We start from the raw sequence: 26,285 nt of genomic DNA on the forward strand, positions 1-26,285 counted from the left end.
TCACGCTTTTGTCAACTACCTCGAGCCTTGTTCACGCTGTGTCTACTGACGTTGCCTTTAATAGCTTCCAACGTTCCTTTTGTCAGTCAGCGTAGCCTGCCACCTGTACTTTCTTCTGATCTGATGTTTGTGTATACAACGTTTGAATATCATCAGAGTCAAACAGCTTGGTGCATAGCATCTTCTTGTCTTCTGACCTTGAAGTGCTTCTGAGCGTGCTTCTATTGCATTAAAATCTAATTATAAAAAATGCACTAACGCTTTTCAGGCTGAAGAAGAAGATTCTGAAGAATCAGAATCAGAAGAAGAAGATGAACTGTCCATGATCTCCAAAAGAGTTAACCAACTCTGGAAGAGCAAGCAAAGGAATTTCAAGAACTTCAGAAGTTCAAAGAAGCCTGAAAGAGGAGAATCTTCTGGTGGCAGAAGATCTGACAAGAAGAAGGTCATCTTCTATGAGTGCAATGAGCCTAGACACTTCAAGAATGAATGTCCAAAACTTCAGAAGGAGAATCCCTAGAAGAAGTTTCATAAGAAGAAGGGTCTTTTGGCAACATGGGATGATTCTGAATCAGAATCAGAATCATACTCTGTAGGCGAGCAAGCAAACTTTGCACTGATGGCCACAGTGGATGATGGATCAGAATCTACATCAGAATCAGATTCTGAAGAGGTATTTTCTGAACTATCTATAGAAGAGTTAGTTTCCAATTTAACTGAACTTCTGGAACTCAAGGTTCATCTTGGTATCAAATACATAAAGCTAAAAAAACTATTTGAATCTAAAGCTAAGATGCTAGAAATGGAAAATTCTGAACTGAAGGAAAAAGTTTTAAAATTATCCAAAGACATTGGATCTCCTTCTGAATCAGAAAAATCCATTCCTAGTCTCAATTATATTCTGAAAGAATATGACTCGAGCTTCAGAAAGTTCCTATCTAGAAGTATTGGCAGAAGTCATATTGCTTCTATGATACATGGTGTTTATGGAAACAAAAGGATTGGCGTTGGCTATGAGGATGATATCCCACATAAATTTGAATCTGTTGATGAGTTGAAAATCACATACAAGCCATTGTATGAGCAGTTCAAATATGGCCACTCACATGATATTAGGCTCACTTCACACGCACAAAGCTTTCATACTACACACACCAGGAAGCATGTGACACAACCTAAAAGATATCATGTTGCCAAACCTAAAGAATATCACGTTGTTCCTCCTGTTAATTATTATGCTAAACCCAAGTTCAATCAGAACTTGAGGAAAACTAACAAGAAAGGACCCAAGAAATTGTGGGTACCTAAGGAGAAGATAATTGCTGTTGCAGATATCCTTGGCTGCAAAGAATACAAAGCACAAAATGACATGGTACCTGGACTCTGGGTGCTCGCGACCCATGACGGGAATAAGGTCTATGTTCCAAGACCTGGTGCTTAAATCTGGTGGAGAAGTCAAGTTTAGAGGAGATCAGAAGGGAAAGATTATTGGTTCTGGAACCATAAGTATTGGTAACTCTCCTTCCATAACTATTGTACTTCTTGTAGAAGGATTAACGCATAACTTATTGTCCATAAGTCAATTAAGTGACAATGGTTATGATATAATCATCAATCGAAAGTCTTGCAAGGCTGTAAGTCAGAAGGATGGCTCAATCCTATTTACAGGCAAGAGAAAGAACAACATTTATAAGATTGATCTTTCAGATCTTGAGAAGCAGAAGGTGACTTGCCTTATGTCTGTTTCTGAAGAGTAATGGGTATGGCACAGAAGATTAGGACATGCTAGTTTGAGAAAGATTTCTCAGATTAACAAACTAAATCTGGTCAGAGGACTCCCAAATCTGAAATACAAATCAGATGCTCTTTGTGAAGCATGTCAGAAGGGCAAGTTCTCCAAACCTGCATTCAAATCTAAGAATGTTGTCTCTTCCTCAAGGTCGTTAGAACTTCTGCACATTGATCTGTTTGGACCAGTCATAACAGCTTCTGTTAGAGGGAAGAAATATGGATTAGTCATTGTAGATGAATATAGTCGCTGGACATGGGTAAAGTTCTTAAAACACAAGGATGAGTCTCATTAAGTGTTCTTTGAATTCTGCACTCAGATTCAATTTGAGAATGAGTGCAAAATCATAAAGGTTAGAAGTTATCATGGTGGTGAATTTGAGAACAAATTCTTTGAGGAGTTCTTCAAAGAAAATGGTATTGCCCATGATTTCTCTTGTCCTAGAACTCCACAGCAAAATGGAGTTGTAGAGCGAAAGAATAGGACTCGACAAGAAATGGCCAGAACCATGATCAATGAAACCAATATGGCTAAGCACTTCTGGGCAGAAGCAATAAACACTGCATGTTATATTCAGAATAGAATCTCTATAAGACTTATTCTAAATAAGACTCCTTATGAATTGTGGAAGATTAGAAAGCCCAACATTTCATATTTTCGTCCTTTTGGATGTGTTTGTTTTATTCTAAATACTAAAGATTATCTTGGTAAGTTTGATTCTAAAGCACAAAAATGTTTTCTTCTTGGATATTCTGAACGCTCTAAAGGCTTCAGAGTATACAATACTGAAACATTGGTTGTTGAAGAATCAATCAATATCATATTTGATGATAAGTTTGGTCTTGAAAAGCCAACGCAGTTTGAGAATTTTGCAGATATAGATATTGATATATCAGAAGCTGTAGAACCAAGAAGCAAAGTTTCAGAAGCTGAAAGTCTCAGAAGCAAAGGATCATAAGATCAAGTTGCAGCATCTTTAGAGAATCTCAGGATTTATGAAGAGCCAACAGTCAGAAGATCTTCTAGACTCACCTCAACTCACTCAAAAGATGTGATCCTTGGGAAGAAAGATGATCTTATCAGAACAAGAGCATTCCTTAAGAACAATGCAGAATGTCAATTAGGTCTTGTTTCTTTGATCGATCCAACTTCTGTTGATCAAGCTCTAGAAGATCCATACTGGATAATTGCCATGCAAGAAGAACTAAATCAGTTTACAGGGAATGATGTATGGGATTTGGTTCCTAGACCAAAAGGATTCAACATCATTGGTACAAAGTGGGTGTTCAGAAACAAGCTTAGTGAGAAGGGAGAAGTGGTAAGAAACAAAGCCAGACTGGTGGCTCAGGGTTATAGTCAACAAGAAGGAATTGACTATACAGAAACCTTTGCACCAGTGGCCAGGTTAGAATCTATTCGCTTACTAATTTCTTTTGCCACTCAACATAACATCACTCTGTATCAGATGGATGTTAAGAGTGCCTTATTGAATGGCTATATAGATGAGGAAGTCTATGTCCACCAACCTCCTGGTTTTGAAGACTCCAAGTCTCCTGAACATGTTTTCAAACTTAAGAAATCATTGTATGGATTGAAGCAAGCTCCTAGAGCTTGGTATGAGAGATTAAGTTCTTTCCTTCTGAACAATGGTTTCACTAGAGGACAAGTGGACACGACCCTTTTCTGTAAAACGTCTAAGAAGGACATCTTAATTTTTCAAATTTATGTTGATGATATTATTTTTGGAACATCTAATGCTTCACTTGGAAAGGAGTTTGCTAAGTCTATGCAGGCTGAATTTGAAATGAGTATGATGGGTGAACTTAAGTACTTTCTTGGGATTCAAATCAATCAAACTTCTGATGGAACTTATGTTCATCAAACGAAGTATGTGAACGAACTTCTGAAGAAGTTTAATCTTTCTGAAAGCAAAGAAGCCAAAACTCCTATGCATCCAACGTGTGTTCTAGGTAAGGATGAGGTAAGTAAGAAGGTTGATCAGAAGTTGTACAGAGGTATGATTGGATCTCTTCTATATTTAACTGCTTCTAGACCTGACATTCTATTCAGTGTTTGTTTATGCGCTAGATTCCAATCAGATCCTAGAGAATCTCACCTAACTGCTGTTAAGTGAATTCTGAGGTATCTGAAAGGTACTACTAATGTTGGTTTAGTCTACAGATGATCTAAAGAATACAACTTAGTAGGATTTTGTGGTGCAGACTATGCTGGAGATAGAATTGAAAGGAAGAGTACTTCTGGAAGGTTTCAATTTCTTGGAAGTCACTTGATCTCCTGGTACAGCAAGAAGCAAGCTACCATTGCCCTCTCAACAACAGAAGCAGAATATGTTGCTGCTGCTGGTTGTAGCACACAAATGCTCTGGATGAAGAGTCAGCTAGAAGATTATCAAATATATGAGAGTAACATTCCTATCTTCTGTGATAATACTTTTGCCATATGTTTATCAAAGAATCCTATCTTACATTCCAAAGCTGAACATATTGAGATTAAACATCATTTTATTAGAGACTGCGTACAGAAGGGTGTTCTCTCTTTGAACTTTGTGAATACAGACCATCAATGGGCTGATATCTTTACAAAACCCCTTGCTGAAGATAGGTTTAAGTTCATTCTGAAAAATATCAGTATGGATTTATGCCTAGAATGAGAAGATGAGAAGATCTTATGTATGGGTATATTCTGAAATGTGTTAGGATTATCTGTTTATAAAAAGTTCTGATAATGATCAATTAGAAGTTCTGATTCTGTTATTACTAACGTTTCATTATCTAAGTTGATTCAGAATCTCTTTTAAAGCAAAACAGCTGTCACCAGTTTTCCAGAAAACGAACACGTGTTTACTATTTCTGGACAAGCATGCGTGCAGTTGAGGAGACGCCGCCCTAGGTAATTGTGCAAATCATTTCATTTTGTCACTTTATCTCTCCTAACGTCAGATCTCATTAAATGCAAATTGATGTCAATGTTTTTCTGTAATCATGTCATTTAAACCATACTGCATTTATTATCTTCTTTTATTCATTCTTTTAAATAACCCGCTCCATCTTCATTTCATCTTTTTCACTCTCTCTCTTCATTCGTCCCTCTCCTTTTGTATTCATTGCATAAACCCTAGCTTGTGTCTGTAACTAAGAATTTCACCATGAATCCTTCAAGCCCAACAGAAGTTTCTTCCACTCATCTGGTTTTTAGTAAGCATGGGTATGCTCCGTTGAAGACATGCTCTATTCCTACTGAAGAGATGGAAGTTCTTTGTGAGTCCCCTGTGGACTTTGAAAATCTGAAAGCACATGGCTTCACACCTGATGCAAGGATTTTGGCACAAGGCTGGTCAAACTATCTTGATAGATTGGTTGGACCAACTTATCCGGCTCTTGTGAAAGATTTATGGGCTCATGCAACGGTTACTCCAACTGCAATCATCTCCTTCGTGTTAGGGCATGAAGTTGTGGTCACTGAGAAGTTGATAAGGAAGTTGTACAACTTGGATGATGAAGAAGGATGCACCGGTCCTCTTCGGGGTAGAGTAAATTGGCTACAAGTTGAAAGACAAATCTCGTATGCTACTGGTATTGAATCTCATAAAACTGGTACATTAAGAGCGTTCTATCAAGTTTGGGCTGAGATTATTCTGGGTTCTCTCCATCACAGAAGAAGATCATTCTCCTCCTCTTACATTAGTCCTGATCACAAATATACTCTCTTCTGCATCGGAAGAAGAACTGAACTCAACATCTCCAACATTCGTTTTCAGAATCTGAAGATGTCTATTGAAGAATCAAGAGATGAAGAACGTGAGAAGTACCCTCACCTTCCCAGATATACTATTCCTTTCTCCAGAATGATCTTAGATATTCTGATAGAAAGTGATTTGATGAACTCTCTAAGGGCTACTGGAACGTCCAAGTTCTTTGGAGTCATTCAAGGGTATGCCTTCAATGGTTTTGATTTTCTAAGGATGAATCTTATCAAGGAGATTACTTCTGGTCCTGTAATCTTCCCAGATATTCTATCTAGAAGAATTCCAGTTGAAGGCTTTCCTACCTTGTTCCAAGAAGAACTTCACAAGGCAGTTAAGCATTACTTGGAAGCTTCTATTATAACTCAATCTTCTGTTGATCCTGCATGGATTCGTGGAAGAGTGCTTCCTTCTATGGATGATCTTCAGAAGAAGGATCAGAAGAAGCAAGAAGCAAGGAGAAATAGAAAGGCTCAAGAAGATGAGGCCAAGAAAGCCAAGAAGCTAAGGATCACCTATGATCCTGACAAGGTCAATACTCCTGAATATCAACAGCAGCGCCTCAGAGAATCTTTCCGTTCTTCAAGAATTGGCAACTCCTCCAGGCATGTTTATACTCCTCCTTCTGTACCACAAAACACCTTCACCATACCAAATCCCTCTCCACCATCTCTTTCTACACCTGTCTTGAACCCCACACCACTAAATATCCATCCCCCAACTCCTTCTGATATCCCATCCTCCTCAACCCTCCTCACAGATATACCATCCTCATCAAACATCCCCACAGATATTCCATCTTCTTCAACCAGTGCAACTCCACCTTCTCTATCCCATCCCATACCTACCAGAAAATCCAACCCATACTGCCTCCTCTACCCTGACTACAAATTCACTTTCAACCCTCCTGAACCTGAACCCCATATCTACCTGGAGTTGTTCAGAAATGAAGTTGTGAGTAGGCTACATCTCTTGAGAGATGCCTTCCTCAATGAGCTTGATGATGTTTCAACCAAAAACCTTTGGAGAAGCTTTCGCCAAGATTTTCAAATAGGAGCTATGGTTGTTCAGAAGAGACTAGTGGCTGCTGCACCTGGTTATGTTGGATATCTTCTTGAAGTTGATAATGGTGTCTATTATCATCCCAACAGAAACAGGAGAGTTCTTGAGGAGGAGATGTTTGTTGATGAGCTGCTGGATAATCCTTGCAGGGAGATTGTGGTCTGGAGACCTAAGTATCCAGTTCTGATTGGAGACTTCAAATCTCTGTTTGATTTTATGAGGGAGAATCCTTCTGAGGAAGACCCAAATATAGTCATCCCAGAAGTTGCTGATCCTCCAGAAGTTGAAGGTCCTCCTGCACCAAAGAATCTTGCTTGCATTCTCCAGGCTTTTGAGAATGGAGATTCTGATCTTCCTGCTGCAGAATATGATGGAGATGCTTCTATGACAGAAGCTGATGCTGAAGATCATCCTGCTGGGACTATTCCTATTGAGGAAAATCAAGATGATGATCTGACAATGGAAGCTGCAGTTCAGAATGATGTCCCTCTGGACAGAAGTTGTGAAGCTTCTTCTGGTGAACCCTCTCTTCTGGTGAAGACTCTAGAGGTCATTCAGAAGAATCAGGCTGAGCTAGCTTCTCGCATGGACACGCAAGATACAATCAATGCTGAGTTCCGCACTTTCATGGAGAGATAAACTGAGAGAAATAATGGGATTCATGAAATGCTGGCCAAGAATATGTCTAAGCTAGGGTCGTCTTAGTCCTTTGTGTCTTAGTTAGTTTTTCTTTGTTTCTCGCATCTGTCTTCTATGCATCTATTTTGTAATCAATGAAAATTATGCTTCTTTCTCTTATATTTGTTTGTTTTTCATCTGAAACTTTTATGTTTTTTGATGTTATGACAAAAAGGGGGAGAAAATGTGATAAATGATTTGATTTATTTTATCAGTTGCTGGGAGAATGTCTCCACATTTCTAACAGAACTTGCAAGTTCTATGTCTTTGAGTGTTTTGCAAGAAGTGAAGATATTCTGAAAAGCTCAACATAAGAAGCAAAGACATGAGGAAAAGCAATTCTGTATGGAAACAAGCTCATGGAAATTGAAGCAAGCTGAGTGCTATAAAGCTTCAAGATCAGAAGCAAGAAGGAAGAATGTTCTGATATTCTGATGATATAATATGCTCTAACACATTCTTATTCCTTATATGTTCTGATGCATGTTTTTAGTTCTAAAATATGCTCTGAAACATTATTGTGTTTGCTCTGATACATATTATATGTTCTGATACATATCTTATGTTCTGATTCATTCATGCTCTGAATTTTGTCGTTTAGCTTGTTCTGTAACATTTCAGGATGTAGAGATGCTCTGATGATGCTCTGGTACATTCAACAATGTTCTGATGCAATCTAGCATGCAATGATTCAAGAAGAATTTCAAGCTCTGAAGCTGTCCTATGGAAGCAAGAATCAGAAGCTGTGAATGTTCTGAAAGATCAAAGCATATGTGATCGTCTCGACTGAAATGGAAAATACTCAGGGAAGTCTTTTATTTATAAATTTCTTCCAGTATTTATATCAGGGGGAGATTATTTATCTCAGGGGGAGATTGTTAATCTCAGGGGGAGACATATTCACACACTATGTTTATATGCTTATGCTATAGCTGTGTAATTGTCTTTAGCCGTCTGATATTCTGATTGCAAATTCATATCATTAACATATGTTTTTGTCATCATCAAAAAGGGGGATATTGTTAGAACAAGATTTGTTCTGATCAACATTCTTAGTTTTGATGATAACAATGTATATGAATTTTGTATGAGATAATGTGGTACTCTAATACTATACAATTTCCATTTCAGGAATTATACAAAGAGCATGCACAAAATCAGTGCAAGAAGCACTAACTCAGAAGGTTCAGCATGCAACATCAGAACATGGTCTGGCAAGACATCAGAAGATGGTCAAGCAGAATCAGAACATGGGTCTATGGAAGCATCATAAGAACTTGAGATCAGAAGCAGAAGCACTGAAGTTCTCTTGGTATCACGCTTAGAAGCACTTCAAGGTCAGAAGACAAGAAGATGCTCTGCACCAAGCTGTTTGACTCTGATGATATTCAAACGTTGTTTACACAAACATCAGATCAGAAACAAGTACAAGATGGCAGGCTACGCTGACTGACAAAAGGAACATTAGAAGCTATTAAAGGCAACGCCAGTAGACACAGCAAAAGCAAGGCTTGAGGTAGTTGACAAAAGAGTGAAACATTAAATGCAATGCTGTACGGATTACGCAAAGCATTAAATGCTCCCAACGGTCATCTTCTCAAACACCTATAAATATGAAGTTCTGATGAGAAGCAAGGTTACGAATTATGAACTCTGAACCAACTTGCACAAACATTGTTCGAATCAAAAGCTCTCAAACTTCATCATCAACCTCACTACATTGCTGTTGTAATACTTTAGTGAGATTAAGCTTAAACTTAAGAGAAAATCACAGTTGTGATAATAGCTTTATAAGAAGCATTGTAACTCTTAAAAGAATTTGTTTACATTAAGTTGTAAGAACTAGAGTGATCAGGTTGTTGATCACTATACTTTAGAAAGTCTTAGAGGGTATCTAAGCAGTTTGTTCCCAGAGTGATCAGGTTGTGATCAGTATACTCTAGAAGACTTAGAAGTTGTCTAAGTGGAAAACCATTGTAATCTTGTGTAATTAGTGGATTAAATCCTCAGGTGAGGTAAATCACTCCAAGGGGGTGGACTGGAGTAGTTTAGTTAACAACGAACCAGGATAAAAATCATTGTGCAAATTGTTTTTATCTTACAAGTTTTAAAGCTACACTTATTCAAACCCCCCCTTTCTAAGTGTTTTTCTATCCTTCATTATCAAATACTGAATTCGTAATCAAGGGGCAAGAGGATTTACTTCCCTCTAGCCATCTATCTTCCAATTCAAAGACAAAGTACTTATCAATAGGCAAGAGGATTTATTTTCCTCTGGCCGTATGTCGTCCAGTTCAGAGACATCATAACTATCAAGGGGCAAGAGGATATATTTTCCTCTAGCCAGGTACCTTCAAATTTAGAGATATCATGAATCAGAGGCTATGACCCACTCGATATGGCGTGCTTGATTCTCAAAGAAGGATGTTCAAAGATGAAAATCAGATGCGACCAAATCATTTTCCAATATTGCTAAATAAATTCCTAAAGATCCTTGAAAAGGTTGCATTTGCATTCATAACATCACATAAAACTAACTTTGCCTTTCAGGTCGAACAACTGGTCAGACAAATACCATCAACAAATCAATCTCTGTCAGATATACATTCTGGAAAGCATATCCCTCCAGACATTCTGAAGACACCTACATCAGATATACATTCCGAAAGCTCGAACCCCGGACATTCTGAAAGTTCCAATCAGATGAACATTCTGGAAGCTTGACCCCCAAACTTCTGAAACATTCCAATCAGATATACATTCCGGAAACTCGAACCCTGGACATTCTGAAAGTTCCAATCAGATGAACATTCTGGAAGCTTAACCCCCAGAATTCTGAAACATTCCAATCAGATACACATTCCGGAAGCTCGAACCCCGGACATTCTGAAAGTTCCAATCAGATGAACATTATGGAAGCTTGACCCCTAGACTTCTGAAACATTCCAATCAGATATACATTCCGGAAGCTCGAACCCTAGACATTTTGAAACATTCTTATCAGATACACATTCCGGAAGCTCGAACCCCGGATACTCTGATCTCTACACTAGCTCCACAACAACGATGCAAGACAGATGCACCTAAGCGTCAACTCACCAAAATTATCATGTCATTAGATCAAGCGTTACAACATCTGTCGAAGATCAGATTGATTAATCCGAGGGACGCTTCTAAGAATCCTAGCACCTCCGCTACTGGCTATCGACCCAATGCGAGATGCACGTACCATTTTAACAGTCCTGGACATGACACTAACAATTGCTGAACATTGACGAATAAGAATCGAGATCTGATCGATGACGAGGAAATCAAATTCAACCCTCCTGAAAACTACTGGCAAGACTGACTGACGTCTAGGCGGACGAACTTTTGGATCATTAGATCTACTTTCATTTGCAAGTTTCTTTTCTGTTTGTCTAAACATTTGACTCATGATAGACATTATATGTTTTAATAATCATCATCAGTGCATTGATTATGTTTGTTTTGAATAAATTATTTCTCTATCACTCATCTTAAATTGTGTCTTTATTTTGCATATGTTTTGCGATATTCAACTCCTGCTAAGCTGTAAGCCTTTTAAGGGAGGATGACAAAAACGATACCGCAACCACATACAGTATGCTTCTGCACAGACTATGCTGATGATGTACAGACATTGTTTCAATTCCGAAACAGCGGACATATAAGGATGTTAATCCCTCGTCAACCCCTTTGAGTCTAAGGTGTAGAAGTTTTATTTCTTGTACAAATTAGAACCCTTAATCATAACCTGGGGCAGGGTAGTTACTCAGTTAACTCAATTATACTAGCTGTTGTTTACACAAATAAGGATGGTTTCCCGTAACCATTAAGTCAGGCAGTCAACATCTATCAAAAGGAAAAAACTATTAAGTCAAAACCTATGAAGGAGACTTATCAAAAACATCCCGCTGACTGTAATCTCAAAATAAACAGTTCAGGCAAAAGTTAGGGATAACAAAATCAAAGTCAAAAAGAGGTTGCTAAATATCCTCGACAAAAGAAAATATTACCAAAAGAAAGAATTACAAAAAAGGATGACTGCCTGTCCAAATAAACCTCCGGTACTTTAACCATCATTAAATATCAATGTCACAACTTCAAGCGTTGCTAGAACTTAAATGCAAAGTTAACTGAGCATAAGATCGAAGAACATCACGAAGATTGGGAAGGGTACAAATAAACTTTGAGCCTTTATCCTTTGTTTCTTAAACCGTGAACCAAGCCACGTTACAACCCTTGATAGTCCTAACTGAAGCATGGTTAGTTCGAAAGCATACTATCACCAGAAAGATATCCTGACTCCTTAAGGTTTACCAAAAATGCTGAATTGATATTTCGTTTTTACAAATATCACGCTTTTACATCCCCTGTTTTAATGTTTTTCAAAATAACTCAAAGACAGACATATGCATTGCATCTCATGAATTCATTATTAAACATATTTTGCTACATAATTTCAAATGTTAGCATCAGGAAGAATTTGCACATGGTACAACTAATGACTGAAAGTTACCCCGACAGACAAAATCACTTCATAAGCAATGTCACCTATGTACGCAAGGGGCATGACAAGGTTTATCCAATCTACCTGGGGCAGTCAGGTCAAGATTCCAAGAATCACTCAAATGCCAAACAGTCAAAGGCATACATCCCAAGTGGGTTTCAAACTATTTCCCGATCAATCTGGGGCAATCAAGTCAAGATTCTGAGAATCTCTCAAAGATGCCAAAACAATCAGGAGCATGCATCCAAGTAGATCTGAAGCTACTTCCCCAATCAACATGGGACATGGTCCCGGGCCTATGATTACTAGGGGCATGTCGCCTTTAGTGCACATCTCATAAAGTCCTCGCGAGGCGAATCTTTCCAAAGTCCCTACTAGCAGGGGCAAATATATGCAAGTCCAGTTTGACATCTTGATCAATACTCAGTGGTGTGTCCTAATCAATGCAAGTCCAGTTCGACGTCTTGATCAATCCTCAGTGGTGTATCCTAATCAAATCCAGGAATGGTAGTTACTATAACACTGGGGGCAACTTTCAAGACACTCATGTCTCCCCATAGAGCCGGGTTCGCAAGATCATATCCCCACAGAGTAATCATTAAGAAGATATATTCAAATGCTCTCGTCCCGACAAAGACATGGCTCCCCAACAGAGTTTACATCTTCAACACTACCGGGTCTCCAACACTTTGCTCTTCTCCAACATGGTTTACTAATATCTTTCATCCCTAGTCAAGGTATATCAAGTCACTGATCATCCCCAAGCAGAAATCATAAATCCCCGACCGAGCATCTCCAAGATAAGATCAAAACATCAAAATTACAATAACAGAAAAATATATCTCCTCAATCAAGATGTTCCAAATAGCACGAATCATAGTCATACATCATATATCATAAACATATTCACACATTGCATACGTTACCACATAAACACATTCATACATAACATACAATTTTCTCATTTGTTTTGAGAAGCTCGTCACATAATACATGCACCATGACATTGCATAAAGCTGACAACATCAGACAGGTACATCACAAAGATTCGAATCCTATTCAAAGCAAAGCCTAACGCACGGTTTTCCAGACATCTACGGATGCAAATTGGATTTAGTCTAACGCACGACTCATTCTTCAACCTAACGCAGGGTTTTCCAGACATCTACGGATGCAAATTGGATCTGGTCTAACGCACGACTCATCCTTCAGCCTAAACGCACGGTTTTCCAGACATCTACGGATGCAAATTGGATTTAGTCTAACGCACGACTCGTCCTTCAACCTAACGCACAGTTTTCTAGACATCTACGAATGCAAATTAGATTTAGTCTAACGCACGACTCGTCCTTCAACCTAACACACGGTTTTCCAGACATCTACGGATGCAAATTGGATTTAGTCTAACGCACGACTCATCCTTCAAACTAACGCACGGTTTTCCAGACATCTACGGATGCAATTTGGATCTGATCTAACGTACGACACATCCTTCAGCCTAACGCACGGTTTTCCAGACATCTGCTGATGCAAACTAGATCCAGTCTAACGTACGACTCGTTCAAAAAGTATAGTCTAACATACAATTTACTTTGACGCTTATAACGGATTCAGTCTAACATACGACTCCACCAAAGTATATCCTTCATATACGTCTAACGTACGACGTATTCTGACTCTCAAGCAGGATGGCATCTTTAAGCCCATCCCAATAAAATTTCTCTCAAGGCCTGGATGGAATCTATAAGCCCATCTCCGACAACACTCTGCCTAGATGGTATCTTCAAGCCCATCTCCGACAAAAGTCCCTACTTCTCAAGGACAAATTCCTGGGTATTCTAGTGTTCAATCCTCTTCTACCTTCAGATTACGACAGGCACACATGCCAGTCTACATCTTCAGATATAAGAAAATTGAATAGGGGCAGCTGTCATACCCCAAAATTTGCCCATACCATTTCTCTTGTTCAAACTCAGATCAAGGCACAATGACTCAAAGACACCCCTCCTAAACAAGGTTCAAGGAATTAGGGTTTTGTTGTTCTGAGAAAAATCAATAGATCAAAAGACTCCAAGGCACCTCATATGGTTTATGATATTCCAAACTACCTCATATGGTTTATGATATTCAAAAATACCTCCATGACAAAATTCAAGGCTCAATTCAAAGGATTGATCACTCAACCACTCAGAAAGACAACAGTCGACTAATTTGACCTAAAAGTCAAACTGTGGTCAAAGTACAGTCAAAACTCCTGATTTTTTGTCAACATCCTTATATTGAAGTATCATTCACCATTTGCTCAAGAATTGATCATGGTTCATCAAGGAAAGATCAGAAATCAACAATTCCAAAAGTTTCTAAATTAGGGTTTTCATAGGAGAAAGTCAACTGAACTTTGACCAGTCATAACTCCCACATGGAACATCAGAAGATGCTTCATTTGAGAGATATGGATCAAAAGATTATAGGTCCTTTTTAAAGGTCAACCAAAAGCAATCTTTTGTCAGAAACCATATCATCAAGATAAAATCCTCGAATGGAATATATGTTCCAAAGAGGCTTGTAGAGGACGTCTTGAGCTTTCCAAAAAGTCCTAGAACACCCTCATATGATAAATATTGAGGGAGATAGACGTTGATGAAGTCGGCAAATGTTTTGAAGAAATACTTGAAATAAACAATGACCAAAATCACACTTTTTCCAAATGGGCCCATTATTTTATAATCCAAATTTGGTCCTAAGATTGTCAAGAGTGTTCAAGCCCAATCCCATGACTATTTGATTTTTATTTTATTTTTAGGGAATTTTATATTCATTTAAAATACAATTTAAAGCCAAATAATTAATGGAATATAAGAGATTTGGTCTATCTTTAATTTGGAATCAATTGCAAATCATCCACAAATACGTAAGAATATTGATTGGGAAGAGATAAGTTAAATTGAAACTAAAAGTGGACATATTTGAACCAAAGATATTTTCCCTCCAATCAACGAATCAATCAACAAAATTAGTTGATTTGGATCAAAATTATTGACCTAATTCGTGTCCCATATATACCCCAAAGGTATTCAGATGAAAAAGGGGAGAAGGATTTGGATTCAAAAATCTCCAATAGAACTCCAAAAATTCTAGAAACAGGGCAGGGTCGGATTGAAGGTTGCAGCCGGATTTAGTCTTCTTCAAGGATCGATCAAGCAACATATGTGTTCTCTGAAGCTATTGCCATCGTTCCAGTTCATCATTACGTCCAGAACCACAACGACCATGGCCACGGTTTGCAATTTCTTTCTCGAGTTCAATTACATCAATATATGCATCTTAAATAAATTTAGAACATATATTTGTGTCTAGATCGATGATTGCAAGCATTCTGGACAATTAATTTGATTTTCGTTACTGTTTTATGGACCTGCCATAGTTAGGGTTTGTGGTCATGAATTTGGGGAATTAAGATTCTGGGTAATTTCGGACTAAATTGACGGTTCCCCTGGGCTCACGAGTTTGTATTCCATTGATTTATGCTATTACTTGGTATGGTTTGGTGTTTATTTGCAGGTTTTGAAGCATAATGGTTATGGCAACGCACCAAAACTGTTGCCAAAGGTCCGTGCTATTTTCAAATGGTTATGGCGCGTTTTTTCTTTTTAAAAATTTTTCTATTTCTTTTATATAGTATTCGTGTTTGATTCCATACAACTAACAACGTGTACGAATGGCAAGGCGCTTTAGTGTTCAAGTAAGAGGCGTGGGTTCGATCCCCGTCTCAAACAAAATTTTTTTACAAATTCTCAACTGATAGATCCTGTGCATGCCAGCCCACACGAGCGTGATGCTCTCTTCATTCCTGGCCATCAGATGCATCTCTACCCAGGATCCAACGCATATGGAACGCACGAGCATCATACACCTTCAGAGACCATCCACACGGGATCCAAAACGCTAAGTTTTTTAATGTTTTTTTTTCTTCTTATTTTTTATAAGTTGTTTTTATTTTCTTTTGTTTTGTTTTATATATTGTTTATTTCATTCATTTGATAAAACTTCTTTTCAATTCCCTTTTTTCATAAAATCATCAATTTGGTAATATTTGTTTTATGATTAAATATTTAATTTGATTTAAATGTTTTTTTATGATTAAATTAATTTAGTGTTTAATTTCTTAATTAGATTAATACTTTATTAATTAATTAAATTACCTATTAGGATTAGTGATTTAATTTAAATTTTATTTTCAACAATTTAATTAATTGGGTTGAAAACCAACAATTAATTTATTTTTATTCTATTAATTATGACTAACTTGTGCCCTAATCGGGGTTTACGAAGATCGTGCGTACACTGAAAAATATTTCTTTGTTTTTCAGGGTTGGCAACAGGGTTTCTCCCGACTGTGCGCCATGCCTATTACGAAGCTAAGTCCCGATTTAACCCTTATTTAAATATTTGTTATTTTATTTAAAATTAGGGTTTGCCTTCAAATATTATGAACTCCGCCTACACTTACTTCTTTTTCTGTCTGTCTTTGCCGATTTTTCAGGGTTAACCTCGAGGCTATCTCCGACTATGAACCATATCAGATCAAATCAAAAAAGCTAAGTCCTACTTCATATTTATATTCATTCTATATTTTATTTTTAATTTTCTTTTGCCATTTTTTATTAAATTAGGGTTAGCTTTATCTGTCAACAAATTGATAATGCACTCACCCCTTTTGTGTTTGTGTAATTTTTTTCTAATTTTCAGGGTTAGCCAACCGTCAAAGCTCGGATAGTCGGTAACCCTAAAACTTATCTAATTTTCTTTAATTATTACTTGTTCAGACCTATTGCAATGCTGGTCCACTGGTTTCTTTTTCCCTTTCCCCATAATATTGTAAATGCTTCGAGGTTGTATTGCTTGGCCTTGAAGGCACTTAATATTGTTCACATTATTGTGTGGTTAGTAGTCCTATGGAGTGCAAGCCTGTAAATTAATATAGAATCACTAACTCTACAAGATAATATATTTGAATACAATCACATGATTGATGCACCCACACACCTTTTGGGGTAACCTCTTTTGTTTCCTTGTTGCCTGTTTCCTGTTGCCTTGTGATTAATGCAGAATAGCCAATGTTCCTCGGATATGAAGATACCTCAGCGATGTTGCCCTCGGTTCATTCAAAAGGTCATAATTCCCTAATGATGTTTCCTTCGATTCGCTAAATATGATCTCGTCCCTCGAAGTTGCCTACGAAGTGCTGAGGTATCCTCTGGTTGCCTAACGAAGATGGCTATTCTGATCCTTCCCTTAGACTACCGGCCTCCTCTATGGCTAGGGACAGTCTTTGGCGAACGATAACTCGATGACCCGTTAACATCCAAACGAAAGGCTTCCTGCCCTCTTATGGCATGGATAGACCCTTTCACCTTGAAAGGCTAAAGAACATTTTTCATCTAACCAGGTAATTGCTCCTAATTGCCTTGCTGTAAAAATCTTTTTCTACTCTATTTTCTAAACATTCTTAAGGCTACGCTTATTTACGAGCTAAAGTCCTTGTTTTCTTCTTCTTATACTTTTCTTTCAAAAGAGCAAAGCAATTAAGAGCCCATGGATAACCATGGATGCAAAGGGTGCCTTACACCTTCCCTTTGCATAATTACCCCCCGAACTCAGTTTTTTATTTAAAAGGTTTTTCCTGTTCTTTTAGCCTTTCTGATATTTGGATAAAATAAAAGTCGGTGGCGACTCTTGCTATCCGCACATTTCGTTATAAAGTCAGTTCACCGCATTACACACAGCAAATTGTCGAACACATGACGTGCCACATCTAGGTCAATATTTGAAGAAATTTAAGCCTCTCCTTGAGTCAAGCTTAGTTCTAATCTCCTCATCTCCATGTACTTTATCCATGGAACTAAGGATCTTGGGTTTTTGTTAAGTGGTTGTCAAGATAAATGGTCTCAAAGTCATGCCTTTGCATAGTTACGTTTTGACAAGAAAACTGGGCACAAAGTTTAGGCACGCAAAGCATTTAGTAAAAAAGGTGGTGAGTCACTTTCAGGGCTATATTTAGAAAATTACAAGAGATTTCAAGAGTCAAATGTGATACATATTCAGTCTCCTCCATGTCCTCTAACAAATGATTAAAGAATTATATCATTTGGTCATGTAATGAATGAGATGGTGAGCCTCAACGTAGGCCACTTGAAAATTTTAAACTGGATGGCATTAAGGACAAAGCTGAAGCGCACGTAATTTTAGTGATGATGCCATGAGTTTGAAGCTAGATTTTTCATCTTCCCAAGTTTCATTTCAAAAACTCTCCAACAACAATTCTCATCCACCTCGTGCCTTCTTCATACTGGGTACAAATTTAAGTTGATTTGGTTGAGGGCCTTAGGAGTAGATTTTTATTACTATTTTTTGCGTGGTTTCAGTAGACTCATATATGATATTGTGTATTAAAAATAAATTTCTAATTCCCACTTTTTAGTAGTATTTTGCTTAGGGTTTTAGACCCTATTAATGTGTGTTTCTAATAGATAATTGGGTTGTTTTTGCTCATAATGTGAAATGCATTTATGCAATTGACTTAGATTCTTTTTGTACATGTAATTAGGGATGTTTAGGGGTCTTAAGACCCGAGGTTGAATTTTTAAATCATTTTCCTTCTATTTTTCTTAAATTTTCCTTTCCATGTGTATATAAATGTTTGTTTCGTACCCTTTTGTAAATAATTTCATTTGAATGACTTAGGGATATAATTTCACTACAATTTTGTTGCATACTTTCCTTAAACATATGTAGGATACCGTGTATATAAAAAATCCATTTTTTAATTACAATTTTTGATTTAATTTTGGTTTAGGTTTAAAAGCTTGATTCATGTACCTTTCAATGATAGTTAGTAGCTACTAATTGTTGAATTCCTATCCTTTAAGCTATATCCTTTGGGTTTCAATTGTATTTGGTAGAACAAGATTGAGAATCTATGTTCAAAATCTAGTTTTGATGATAACAAGCATGTGTTTTGTGAGTAACAATTTTATAACTAATGGTTTCATTTAGTGTGTAGATACTATGTTATAGATCTTATACAAGATTCATCAGAAAAAGAATACAACAACTACATCCAGAAGATTGACAAAGCTAAACATCATTCATCAAATGTTTTGACTAAGAATTTGTCAAACCAGTTAAGATCAGCAAATGTGAAGTAAAGAAGCAATTATGAAGAACAAGACCATTCAGAAGAACAAGCAATATCAAGGCCTACATATAACAGTCTCAATCAGAAAGTACATCAGAAGCTGCAAGGAAGTAAATAAGAAATATCAACTGCAAGAAGCTTTGCAAACATCAGAAGATCACACAAGTATGAAGATCAGAAGTTTTGAAGTTACAAGTTCTGAAGACACAACACTGCGACATTTAAAATACAAACATCAGTTGAAGACATATATAAACCAATGAAGAATCTACAGCTCAACATACAAGTCAAATACAAAGATCTTAGAATCTAGGGAGAGCCGTTAGAAACATCATCACAAGCAAAACAATTGCAATGATTTAAAAGGATCAACTCCCAAAGTTGAAAGAAGAAGCAACCCACATGTAGCGCATTGGAAAGACAAGCTTAAGAAACACGTCATCCACTATAATCATCAGGTTGAAGATAAGGTTCTGCAAAGAACAACATTTGTCACAAAAGGCTCAATCTAGACGAAGCATTCAAAGAAATATTCAAACAAATCTCAACGGCTAGATCCCAACGGTAACATACCAAGCTCTATAAATAGATCAAACTCTGGACTTGAAGGCAGGTATACTGAAATGCATATGAGTATGCATCCAGAGTGAGGATCAGAGTATGTATCTTGGATACATCTATAGAGAGCAGAAAAATGAGAGATCCTGAGAGAAAATCAGTAGAAGAAGCTGGGCACAAATAACAGATAAGTATCTTCATTAAACCATGCATCAGAAAATCCACAAGAGGCAACACATACTTAGTATGTGATAATCCACTATGTTGTGATACACTAACCATATGCCTAATATAAGCTAAAGAAGAAATCCCTATTGTTAAACAGTATTCTCCACTGGAGTTATTAGAAGTTCATTGATACTTGATCAGTTCATACATTGTTCACATTGAATGACTTGAGAAACTGAATAAACTGAGTTGTTGCTCGAAGAAGTGTTTCATGTTTGCTTATAATCATTAAATATGTTATCAGCTGTAACAAGCTTTATGATCAGTAGTCAAGAAGAAGATTAAGATCTACTCACGAGAAGCAATCACGATGAGAGCTGATGCTCCATATCTGCTCAAGTAGATAAGAAGAAGATGGCCTTACAAGAAGGAATTAATTTCAAGAGCTGAAGCTCTAATCCCCTTACTTATATAAGAGAAGACCAAATCACAAGCAGCAATCAACATAGGGCTGCTACTCTAAATCTGCTTCGGAGAAAGAAGAAGTGCAGATCTAATCAGAAGCAATCAACAATAGAGTTGTTGCTCTAAATCATCTTAAGAAGATTTGAAGATGAAGATCATGGCAAGAAGCCTTCAACACAAGAGCGTTGTCTCTTAATATGCTTATCAGAAAATAAAGAAGATCTCATCTAGAAGTTCAAGAATAGAAGACCACAAGACTATGTATAGTTCTTGTTATTAATTGTAAACACATAAAGTTGTTGTTCGTAGTGTGTTATATCTTAGGAATCTTCTGATTGAATGTTTGGGCTCCAGAAGTGACTTATAGTCAGTGAGTCATAAACGTACATTTTGAGAATAGGAGACCATCTGGTTGATTAAGAAGCACACCGATTATCTCTAGAAGATAGATGAACGTTATATCCTGCTAGGATCCCTGAACGGTTCATTGTCAGAAGTTAGTCACAGCAGTTGGTTGTGCAGGAGTCAGTCACAGCAGTTAGTAGTCTAGGTTACTAGTGTGATGAACGTTCTATCCTGATGGGGTCACTGAACAGTTCAGTCAACTAGGGGTTAGTCACTCGCGGGTAGCTTGTGCAGGGTTCCTGAGTCAATGGGCGTTATATCTCGCAGAGATCACTGAACTGGTCATTGTCTAGATGGTTAGTCATAGTAGCTGGCTGTGCAGGTTGTTAGTCACGGCGTAGGATCATGCAGTTGTAATCATGATTTGGTTATAGTGGATTAAGACCTCTGTTGAGAGGCAAATCTCCTGAAGAAGGTGGACTCAAGGTAGCCTTAGTTAGAAGGTGAACTAGGATAAAAATGAACGTGTCTTTTACTTTCTGCACATATCATTTTAACTTTAGAACTTCCAAGATTTAATCTGCAGAACTGTACTGAGCAAGTAAGAAGTTCTGATATCCTTAAGAAGTTAAAATGAACATCTTATTGGTTATGTAGTTATACATCTTCATGCTTCCGCGACATTAAAGCATAATCCAATAGATGATTAAGGGAAAGATATGACATTGAAGAAAAAGAAAGGGAATTTTAAAGTGATACATAATTCAATCCCCCTTTCTTGTGTTTTTCTCCACCTTCAATTGGTATCAGAGCAAAACTCTGTATTGATCTCAAGATCAAACACTTAACAGTGTAGAGAGATCCATCCGGAGAAAAACCACTCTGAGTTGAAATCAAAGTCAAATTCAAACACTCAGTATAATTAGAAGATGTCAAGGTTATATCTCAAAACTCTGAACGTATCACCTACTTATCAAAAGGAGTTTTGAAAACAACAAAAGAATATTTGACAATAGCTCAAGACATCTGAATGAAGAATATGCGCTCAATGGAAATATTCAAATATAAATAAGTGTAGCTAACTCATTACAAGTGATCATCTCATGACTGATCAGCACCAATCAGAGGAAAAAGATAAGGAAGAACAAGATTGTAAGAACAGAGAATCTGTCGCAAGGAATGGCAGAACATTTGCCCAAATGAAGACATTCAAAATCAGGAGATAAATAAGCAAAGCTAACTCAAGCCAGATTGATCGAGTCCATTCAGTCAGGATCAGATCAAGGAATTAAGACACTTCAAGACAAAGATCAGAAGAGACAAAACCTCTTCCTCAGAAGATGCTCAAACTTAGATAAAATCAATAAGGAAGGCCTATCACTCAATACGGTCAGATCTTTCTAAAACTCTCTCTTTTATAATTTTACCAAAATAAGTTTATTGACATAAATTTCTTCTGTATATTTTAATTAGTGCCTACTTTACTATATGTCATTATCCATGCATGTGCAGCATCTCTGTTTTAACATTAATTACAACATTAAGTTTGTATATTAAATGTCTCTAAAAGTCTATCTCTATGATCTAAGCGTATGTCAGTATCTCCTGGCTGATCTTGCACGCTCACCAACGAGTCATAAGAAATCAGTCTCATCATAAAACAAAAATAAGCTAAGTAGATATTTTCTTTAATGCCTAAGAGTTATGACCAAGATTGAGAAAGTTTAAGGTCTCCCTCAATGTCCTTAGAATTTAAGATAGACCTCACATAAGTTTGGAAGAAGGGGCATAAAAGAAATTGTCTGATCTTTAAAAGTAATTGATGTTTTCAGTGTTTATGAGTTCCCTAAACCTTTGAAGATTAAATTCTAACCTTTGGTGGTTCATTATCACAAAACCCTTGGATACTAAACACATGTTCAAATTTACTTGAAACGTCGCAGTCGGCTTAGCTCCCAACCGTCAAGATCATCAAATACGAATCATAATTGTAGCGAGGAAATTCTAAGAATGAAGCCATTAGTTGACTCGACTAAATATTTCAGTGAAAGTCGCCACCGCGATTTGTTGTTCCCAAAGGAAAAGGGAAAAGAATGAAAAATTCCAAAGTTTGTTTTTAAAACAAAAAGAGATCTTAGGTATGGGTGTTGAATATACAAGAGGAAGGTTTTAAGCACCCCTCATATATGTGGTACTCCACAGGAACCTTTTTGAAAATATGTGTTTATTAAAAGTTATTGTGTGCGGAAAGAAAGGTTTTGTTTGATTTTTAAAATAAGCTCGGCAAGACGTTGAGCCTTTTGCCTACATACCTCCTCGGTGAAATGGAGAATTCAGAGCTAATGTAGTTTCGCTTAAAAGGGAAAACGGTTTTTAAAAGGAATAAACACTCTATCACTGTGGGAGAGAAATACTCAGCCATTGATTTTGAGCATGAGAACAAATGAGTTCTTTGCATCACAAATGAAAGAAGGGCTCCAACTCGGATTAAAATCAACGAGTATGCCACTAGCTCTCTCACGCGGAAAAGATCTCATTATATCAATCAATTTCAAAATCGTGGGGTATCGCAACTAACTACAACAATTAATCGTGTCTAAACTTTTGAAGAAAAGGCCACTGAGGGAAAATGATATTTTTTAAGAAAAGATTTTAAGAAATATTGCAAACATAAGAAGATTTTGGAAAAAGGGAGAAGATTTTGAAAATCTAAGAAGGGGAGGAGATGAAGAGGCTATTCTAATGCGTAAAATAAATGATAAGGAAAGAATGATCTAACCAAGAAAAGAAGCCAACACTTGACATTAAGAGTCAAGGTAGATTTCCCATCCTTTGGTCTAGGAACACTAAACCAACACATTATCACTTGGGGATCCAGATGAACTTATTATCTTTAGCACCACTTTAAATTAAGCACAAAAATATTCTGACGAAAATTGGGCAGAGTAACGGCTGTTTTCGGGTAAAATCCTTATCACGATGCCTTGGAATTAACCATCAAGGGCTTTCAAGGAAATACCTGCACACACAAACAGACAACAATCCAATGCCAGACAAAAAGAGTAACAACAGAATAATATGGTCTAGAGGTACTAAGTCCAACAAGTCCAAATCTCCAAAATGCTCGGGATAGTAACCAATAGTCCAAAAAGAGAGCCTTATGTGTTTTTTTAGATTTTTAAGTTGATTATTAATGTTTTAGCACAAAAATAGAGTATGGTCCAAGTGGACAAAAAGAAAATAGCGAAAACATAAACAAAGCGTCCAAATGGACAAATAGAAAATAGCGGAATATAAACGTCCAAATGGATAAAGAGAAAATGGCGGAAAAATAAACATGATGAATGATAAAATAAAGCATAAAGCGAGAAATATAAAGAGCAATATAATAGAGTGCGGAAATTAAAGTCAATTGTTAGATGTTAAAGATGACCATGTTGAAACTTGTTAAGTATATCATCAAAATGTTAGTAATAAAGATCGATGGTGGGTGAAGGATGTTCTCGGATTTAAATTCAATGGTGATTTATTAGAAGCTTGATAAAATCATAGAGACTACACGATAAACTTCCATAAGTCTTAAATCAACCGCATACAATTCTCTTCCATGTTTGATCTTTTTATTCGGGACACGAAATATTGCGCTATGTTAAGCAGATCACCAAGTGATTTATGTAGAAATCACCCTACAACGAAGCCCGTCAAAACTTTATGTTCTAATGCATGTGAGAGAAGCGATATATAGATCTCTCTCCGAAATCAATACATCACGAAAAGAAAAATAGGTAGCGATCTCGTCTTTACCAAGAATCCATAAGAATTCTCAAGGTATTAAGACTTTCATCGATCAAAAGGAAAAAAGAGGAGAAGAAGAATAAAATACATAACATAAAATCAACTCACACTATCATTATTATCATTCATCTAATATTATGGATTTGGTCATTTTCAAACCTATCAACATCCTAAATCCAATGATAAGTGGAGGAAGAAAGAAGGCAAAACAAGCTTAAAAAAGGCAAAAAAACATTCTGCCTCACTGGAAATCAATTCACTGTCATACCCTAATTTTGACACCCCCTAAGATGTTTCACCTCCAAACATCTCATCAAACTCAAGACAGGTACTCAAAGCAGTCACTTGTTTATCTGGTACTCAATCAAGGGTGCTCAAGGACAAAGGAGTTCAGGAAAAGGATCAATCAATGAGAGAATAACCTCTAAAACAATCACAAGACTCAAATGACTTATTAATTCACCTATGATTTATTAGACACCAGTCATCAAGACTCAGGATTGCTCAGATCACCAGACTAGGGTTTTGAGCCCATCAAGGACTGAATTTAGGGACCACATTTGGGAAACCCTAAAAAGCTCCAGGACATCACTCAAAGGATTCAATCATCTTCAAATGATCCATATAACAATATCCATTTAGCATTGTACCTCAATTCAAGATATAGAGTCATCAATTTCATCTGGTCGACAATTAGGGTTTTTGACCTAATTCACCTAGGCAATTGACTTTTAATCAAGACATGGATCCAAAACTCAAAACATGACCCAAGAACTTCTATTAACTCTATATAATGCATTCATATCACTTATTTGAGGAGGAGAACTTGATTCAATACCAAAGTCCAAGATTTCACTTCATTTGGAAAAAGTCAACTGTACAAGATCACCTTTGACTTTTAAGATTATTGGTCAAACTGTCGCACCCCAATTTTTGCCCTACGCATTTCATTCGTTTAGACATGCCACATTCATATTAAAAAATTGACTTTTTTATTAATGTCAGCAAAAATAGCTTGCATTTCATATTTTTATTCGAGTTATCATTATTTCGGAGTTTTTGTTTGTTTAGACTCCATAGTTTTTTTAATTTTTATAAAAAATATCAAAAAAGAATAATTACGTTTTAATAATTTAGTTTAATTTTGTCTTAAGTAGTATTATTATATTTTTATTATTTTATTTTATACAAATAGGAAATTGAAATAGAATCTATTATGGTGTAAGGCCCATTTCTTCTAGTTTAAGCCCAATTTGCTTTTTATTTCTTAAGTCCATTACACAAAAAAATAGTAGTACAAAAAGAAAAAAGAAAAGGGTAAGGGCAAAGCCTTGTCTTCACGTTTGGGCATCTCCAAATCCTTGTTACGCCAAAAAGAAAAGTCCAAATACTCTGCATTTTTGCTGCATACACAGTCCCAAATTTGCTTCAAAACAAGCCAAAATTTTCACTAATTCAGCCATACCAAAACCTGCATTAAAAAAGGACCAAAATCAGTTAGCAAATAAGTTCAAACTTCATCTGATTTTCCCCCCATTTCTCACTTGACCCTCACTATAAAACCCAACTTCATTCACTGCAAAATAGGGGGGGCGACGAAAAAAGAAGATTGTTACTCTGCAAAATATTCACAGCTTCCTCCAAGTTCATTCACAAAAACTTTGAGCTTATTCACCTTCAAAACACACTCAGCAAGAACACCTATAACTTCACACCTTCATACAAACTCACCCTCCAACCTTCGTTTAAATCACCCTCCATACACACAGAAACATAGCCTCTAAAACTCACATTCACTTATCTCACTCTCAAAACCTCACAAACAGGGCAACCTCAATATCCCAACCTGCAAATCGTCCTCACCAACACTCAATACTCATAAACAGGCCCTCACCAACATTAACAATACGCAGCAACCACGCAGACAGCTATC

Source organism: Vicia villosa, linkage group LG3 (assembly GCF_029867415.1).
Source record: "Vicia villosa cultivar HV-30 ecotype Madison, WI linkage group LG3, Vvil1.0, whole genome shotgun sequence".
NCBI lineage: Eukaryota > Viridiplantae > Streptophyta > Magnoliopsida > Fabales > Fabaceae > Vicia > Vicia villosa.